Here is a 6,620-nt window from a genome sequence, read left to right on the forward strand (position 1 = left end):
AAGGCAGTGTGATGCTCTGTGCTATGTCCTGCTGGTAAACATTGGGTCCTGCCATTCATGTGGATGTTATTGTGACACATACCACCTACAAAAAGATTGTTGCAGACCACATACACCCCTACATGGTCAACAGTATTCCCTGATTGCAGTGACCTCTTTAGGTAGGACGATCCACACTGCCACACTGCAAAAATTGTTGAGGACTGGTTTTAGGAACATGATAAAGAGTTCAAGAGTTTGGCCTCCAAATTCTCCAGATTTCAATTTGATTGAGCATATGTGTGAGGTACTGGAAACACTAGTCTGATCAATTAAGGCCCCACCTCACAACTTACAGGATCTTAAGGATCTACTGCTAATATGCTTGGTGTCAGAAACCACAGAACACCTTCAGAGGTCTTCTGGAGTACAGGCCTCGCCATGACAGAGCTGTTTTGGTGGCATGAGGGGGACCTAGACTGTGTCAGGCAGGTGGTTTTAATGTTGTGGCAGATCAGTATACTGTATATACAGTACATGACTTTAAAATGAGTGATAAAACTGAAAAAACTTTCTTTTCCTAGATGATGAGATCACTTTTGTTTGCTATTGATATAAATGTTCCTAGGCAAAGGGTCCGTGATTCTTTGTCTCGGATTGACCCTTCAGGGGCAGCCCTCAGATGGAGTAATGCAATCTCCAGACACTCTTACTATGTTCCAACTCCCAGTTCTTTGTGACATACAGATGGTTACATGGGACTTGTCAGGTAATTTGCTTTATCATTCACATTGTTTACTACTTTATGTGGCACAAATAATGCTAGTTGTGACTAAGATTTAACTATTCTCAATTAAAATATTTTTTGTTGGAGTTTTTTTCCAACAATTTGAAAAGATCTGTTTGACAGATTGCAGTCTGTAAAATTCACAGAATGGCAACAAATCTTTGCAGTGTGCAGCACAGTCTTCATGGTGTATCATTGATTAACTTGATTGGTTTCTTGTTTTAACTAATCACTAGGGTTATGTTCCAATAGGAACATTTCACATAAGAAATAAGGACCTGTAAGAGAATTCTGGTCGCAAAAAGTAACCGATTAAGCAAGCTCCTTACATATACCCTATAAAATGTGTTACATTTCTATTTTCCTTTAAACATGGAACCTTTTAGGATACAGAGGTTCATACAATTTATCTTTCAGAAATGTGACTGCAGATATTTATGTGAATGGCCAAATGTCTCTGTTTTTAAGATACCTGGAATATTCTTGTTTTTTTTCACCAGGTTTTTGATCAACTTTCCTTGGTTCCAAATTCCAGTCATTGCTTTTCTTCAATTTGGTAGACACGTATCTTTTTTCAAATTAAGTTTCATATGAGGAGTGATCCAAAACTGACAAGAGTGGCTTCATGCCTCTTTGTCCAGCTTGTCTGGCACTTCTCACCTTATCTCTAAGGAAGAGCCCAGCCACTTTGCTGAGAAAGCTCATTTTGGCCACTTGCACCCACAATCCCATTCTTTCAATCATTACCCAAAGCTCATGACCATAGGTGAGGGTAGAAACGTAGATTAACTGGTAAATGAAGAGCTTTGCCTTCTTACTCACCTCCTTCTTCATCACTACAGATCGGCATAGTGACTGTATAATTGCAATTGCCGGTCCAATCCATCTGTTTATCTCACCATCCCTTTTCCCCTCAGTTGTGGACAAGGCTCAGAGGTACTTAAACTCCTCCACTTGAGGCAGTAACTTGCCCCCCACTCAAAAAGGACAGTCCACCTTTTTCCTTCTGTGGTTCTTGACCTCCAATTTTGAGGTGCTAATCCTCATCCTGAAGAGGCAACGTGGGTCCCCCTTCCCATGGGCTCACCACCTGTAGGAGGGGCCAAGGAGCTTGGGTGCATTTTGAGTCGGGTGGTGGCCGAAGGCAGAGACCTTGGTGGTCCGATCCTCGGCTACAGAAGCTGGCTCTTGGGACGTGGAATGTCACCTCTCTGAAGGGGAAGGAGCCTGAGCTAGTGTGCAAGGTTGAGAGGTTCCAGCTAGATATAGTCGGGCTCACCTCGACGCACAGAGTGGACTCTGGAACCAGTCTCCTTAAGAGGGGCTGGACTCTCTACCACTCTGGAGATGCCCCCGGTGAGAGGTGCCGAGCGGGTGTGGGCATACTTATTGGCTACCGACTTGGAGCCTGTTCATTGGGGTTCACCCCGGTAGACGAGAGGGTAGCCACCCTCTGCCTTCGGGTGGGGGGACAAGTCGTAACTGTTGTTTGCGCGTATGCGCCGAACAGCAGTCTGGAGTACCCACCCTTTTTGGTGCCCCTGTAGGGGAGAAGGGTCCTGCTGCAGGTCGCAGACTCGGCCTTCCACGCCCCCGGCCTTCCATGCCTCCTGCCTTGCACAATCTGCCCCACGACCGCCCACAGTCCGTAGAAAGAGATGAAAAAGAGCTGCTGTACAGTTTTTCCAATTCGAAAAAGAAAAGGAGCTGAAAACATTTTCCGACACGGAACAATGGCACAACAGAACCAGATATGGACTCACAGAATTAAAAGCTCAGTATATTTAAAGAAACTTTAGATCCATTACACAAAACTAATAAGATGTACGATTATATACTGTATAGCGAATCCAAGTGTTCTCTGTTTATCATCATTACTGACATATCCTATTTTTAAGCATATCGTTTTAATTATTTTTTACCTCTTGCATTATTTCTTTTCAATATTTGCCATGTTATTTAATTTATATTAACTTTTTCACTTATTTATGAGATGTTATGTAGAGAATCTGCAATGTTAGTGTACAATATGAAAGGTAAATATTTATGTTTATCGTCTTCATTAACGTTTGTTAAACATCTTATTTAACTTGATTTTTCTATAGTTAACTTAGCTATTTAAAAAAAGCATGTTAGCGCTTTCTGCCAAATTAGTATTACGTATTATTTTTGTCTTGATTTCCACAGTCACATTTCTCCATAAAGGTAGAGAATATAAAACCAACTTTGATTACATTGATTAAATATCAAAATGAATCCAAGTGCCCTATTTGTAAAAAGCAAAGAGACCATAGCATCCTGCTACCTGCCTTCAGAGACATGAAGACCACATTGTCAAGTATGCAGGTAGTGTATGTATGCCAGGAGTGTGTGCTTACAAACAATACTGACGTTTAGATTTCTGAACTGGAACTTTTTAAAATATAGTTTAAAAAGCTGAGCTAATCCTGCATTTTCCGTTGTTTGGCAGGTTTTACTATTTGCAGATGTAACACAGGGTGTGTAACAAGTGGCCATTTCCATTGCTGTTTTTGTTTAAAAGTCATTGTCAACAGTTTAATGTATGTCAGTATTTAATGTTTTTCTTTGATTATTTTTTTTTACCCCTTGTGTTAGGGCCTTCCAAGTCAGATGAATAGCCATGACTATGGAATTTCCATGTTGATGGTGTGACCATTTCATTTTGTAACTATCTTTTTGTGTATGTCTGTATTTAATGTTGTGTCCAGGTTTCCAAATGACCATTTTGTGGTTTCTCTGTATTTCATCCTCGAGGTCCCCTTCAATTTTAATGAGGTGTGTCTCAACTTTAGTACTCTATTCTTTCATTGTAGCATTTGTAGAGGGAGGATTATATCTGGCTGCTGGTTCCCATTTTTGTCACCTTCTACAATTTGTGTTGGATATTTGTGTTTTGTTTATTTTATTTTATTATATTTGTATTTTTTTTACTATAGCTTACTGTCACTAGTGTATGCTGTATGTTGACTTTAAAATACTGCTTATGGTTTAGAAAGCCTTAAATAATCTCGCTCCATCTTATATATCAGAATGTCTGACACCTTATATTCCAAATCGTAACCTTAGATCCTCAAATGAGTGTCTGCTTAGAATTCCAAGAGCAAAACTTAAAAGAAGTGGTGAGGCGGCCTTCTGCTGTTATGCACCTAAAATCTGGAATAGCCTGCCAATAGGAATTTGCTAGGCTAATACAGTGGAGCACTTTAAAAAACTGCTGAAAACACATTACTTTAACATGGCCTTCTCATAACTTCACTGTAATTTAATCCTGATACTCTGTATATTCAATTTATTATCAAAACTATTCATGGTGGCTCTAAAATCTGTACTAACTCCTACTCTCTCTTCTGTTTCTTTTCCCGGTTTTCTGTGGTGGCGACCCGCGCCACCACCTAATCAAAGCACCATGATATTCCTACATTGATGGATTAAAAGCCAGAAGTCTACATGACCATCATCATCAAGTCCTTCCATGAGAACCCTAAATACAAAGAGGACTGTTTCTTTCATGTTAGGTAGAATGCCCAGAGGGGGCTGGGCGGTCTCGTGGTCTGGAACCCCTACAGATTTTATTTTTTCTCTCCAGCCATCTGAAGTTTTTTTTTTGTTTTTTCTGTCATCCCCGGCCATCGGACCTTACTCTTATTCTATGTTAATTAGTGTTATTTTATTTTAATTCTTACTTTGTTTTTTATTTCTCTTTTCTTCATCATGTAAAGCACTTTGAGCTACATTATTTGTATGAAAATGTGCTATATAAATAAATGTTGTTGTTGTTGTTGTAGTGGTTTTGAAGTTCCAGAAACACCAGATATTTAAAATGTATGTTTATAATGGTTTGCATAAATATTTTTGTAACATTAAACTCCTTTTAACAACGTGACTCTGCTCAGTCTTCTTTAGAAAGATACAAGGGGGCTTCACCCCCTGCTCGCTTCGCTCGCCTACCCCCGGCGTTTTGAACCCGTGCCCGCTGGGCAGCCGTAGTTTCAGACGCGCATTGTAGGAGCTTGCGTTGTTTTGAACCCGTGCTTGCCCTGCTTCTGCGGTTTGAGATGCGCATTGTAGGCGTATATCCGTCAGTCGAGCTCGTTCAGTTTGAACCCGTGCCTGCTTTGCCTCCTTAGTTTCAGACGTTGGGTCGCGTTCGGCGTTTTGTATGATCCCAAGCAACACATTATTCCTAACTTCACTCCGCAGTAGTGCCACGCACAATATGGCGGTGACGCCTGCGCCTTCACTACGCAGTAGTGCCACTCACAATATGGCGGCAATGCCTGCACCTTCCGTATTATGTCGGGTTTTACTGTGCTGTTTAGGCACCATTGCCTTTCGTACTTTCCCGCGCCTTCCGACGCGCGATGTAGGCGCCTGCACCTTCCGGGTCTGCCTCCGCTGTGTGGTGTGGACGTTTAACTGTCGTTTTTTCTGCCTTTATATTCTGTATCTCGCTGTGCATGTGTTTCGTGCCTAGGTTTTTTTGAAGCTGTTGCATTCCAGTTTTCATCATCTATAACCTGCTCTCCATGTGTTTGGCCCTGTTCTTTAACCTCTTTATGACGTTTTACTTTGTTTCCTACTCTGTCTCTTATTTCTGACCTCGCTTTATCCTGCTTGCGGCATGTCAGAGGGTTCGTAGTCTCTCCCGTTTCGCTCGCTCTTTGTGTGGCGCCTGCGCACTATGTCTCCTGCGTCCACGGGCAGGTCCCTGCGTCCATATCCGGTTTACCATTCTCGGTTAGTAATATGGATGCTGGCTTTGAGGAAATGCTGCTGTAGAATGTTGCTTGAGAACTCCAGCGACTGTTAATCGTTAACCAATAGGAGTCAAAGCCCAAAAGACTAACAGCCTGTTTTACATCTTTTGACAAACTGGAGTACTAGTACAACTCTTAAAGGCCTTAAAACATTTGAAATGCATTGTGTGCTGTGTTAATAATAATGCATGGTAAGAGACATTGAAGACTTGTAGAATCTGTGATTGAAAGGAATAATGTTAATAATGTATAACAAATTCAGAATATACTGTACATTATTTTTTTACTTTCCTTTTCTTACATTCCTTGTAAATGTGGAGGAAAAGGCTATAAGCTTTATAATGACCATTTAAATAATTTTATTTATTTATTTATTTTTTAATAAAACGAATTACAGCAACACAGAATCTTTCAGCATCTTACCGAGGCACAGAAGTGGTGTGCTGAGAACATTTCTGTTTTCAGGGGGCGAATCTCATTCCCTTCATTACTGTCAATTGACAAAGACAACATTGAGGTGGCCCTTCAGAAATTTGATTTGCTATCTGAATTTCCAGAAGAAGATGAGAGGGAATATGTCCATAGATCCTTCATCATCCTTTTTTTCACATATGGAAGACATGCATCTGTTTTTAGATAACATGAGAGAAAAAAGGAAAATGAAATATGTTTTGTGAGAAAATGTAACAAACATACATTGCCCTCATTGTTCAGTTACAACCTATAATTCTAGTTCTATATTATATATATTCTTGTCTTTTTTGTAATAAATGTTGCAAACCAACTTCATCTTTACAGTCCATTGTCTCAGATCTGCACTTCTTAGTGTTATGTATTAAAATAATGTTTTATAAAGCAGGGCAAGGAAATTTTTTATTTATAAAGCACATTTACAACAGCAGCCAGAACAGAAGGAAGGGTAAAAGAAGCAGTTCAAATATACCGTATGTACACAGCACAAAACTGCAAGAATAACCAACCATTACATAAAAGATAAAATTAAAATACCCATACATACATATTTCTACTCATGAATGTACATGAGCCAACATATACAAACAATGTCAACCTCTTGC

At 40.1% G+C, this 6,620-nt stretch overlaps 1 long non-coding RNA gene across 1 annotated transcript in view; it reads right to left on the reverse strand.

Moving 5' to 3' along the window:
* LOC127529968 (uncharacterized) overlaps window positions 1–4,319 on the reverse strand; it is a 115,232-nt gene extending 110,913 nt beyond the window's left edge. The window contains exon 1 of the long non-coding RNA XR_007936549.1: window positions 4,180–4,319. This is a non-coding gene — a long non-coding RNA (uncharacterized LOC127529968). The remainder of the gene's footprint in view (window positions 1–4,179) is intronic.
* Window positions 4,320–6,620: the final 2,301 nt, after the last annotated feature.

This window comes from Erpetoichthys calabaricus, chromosome 12 (genome assembly GCF_900747795.2).
Source record: "Erpetoichthys calabaricus chromosome 12, fErpCal1.3, whole genome shotgun sequence".
NCBI classification, from domain to species: Eukaryota; Metazoa; Chordata; class Cladistia; order Polypteriformes; family Polypteridae; genus Erpetoichthys; species Erpetoichthys calabaricus.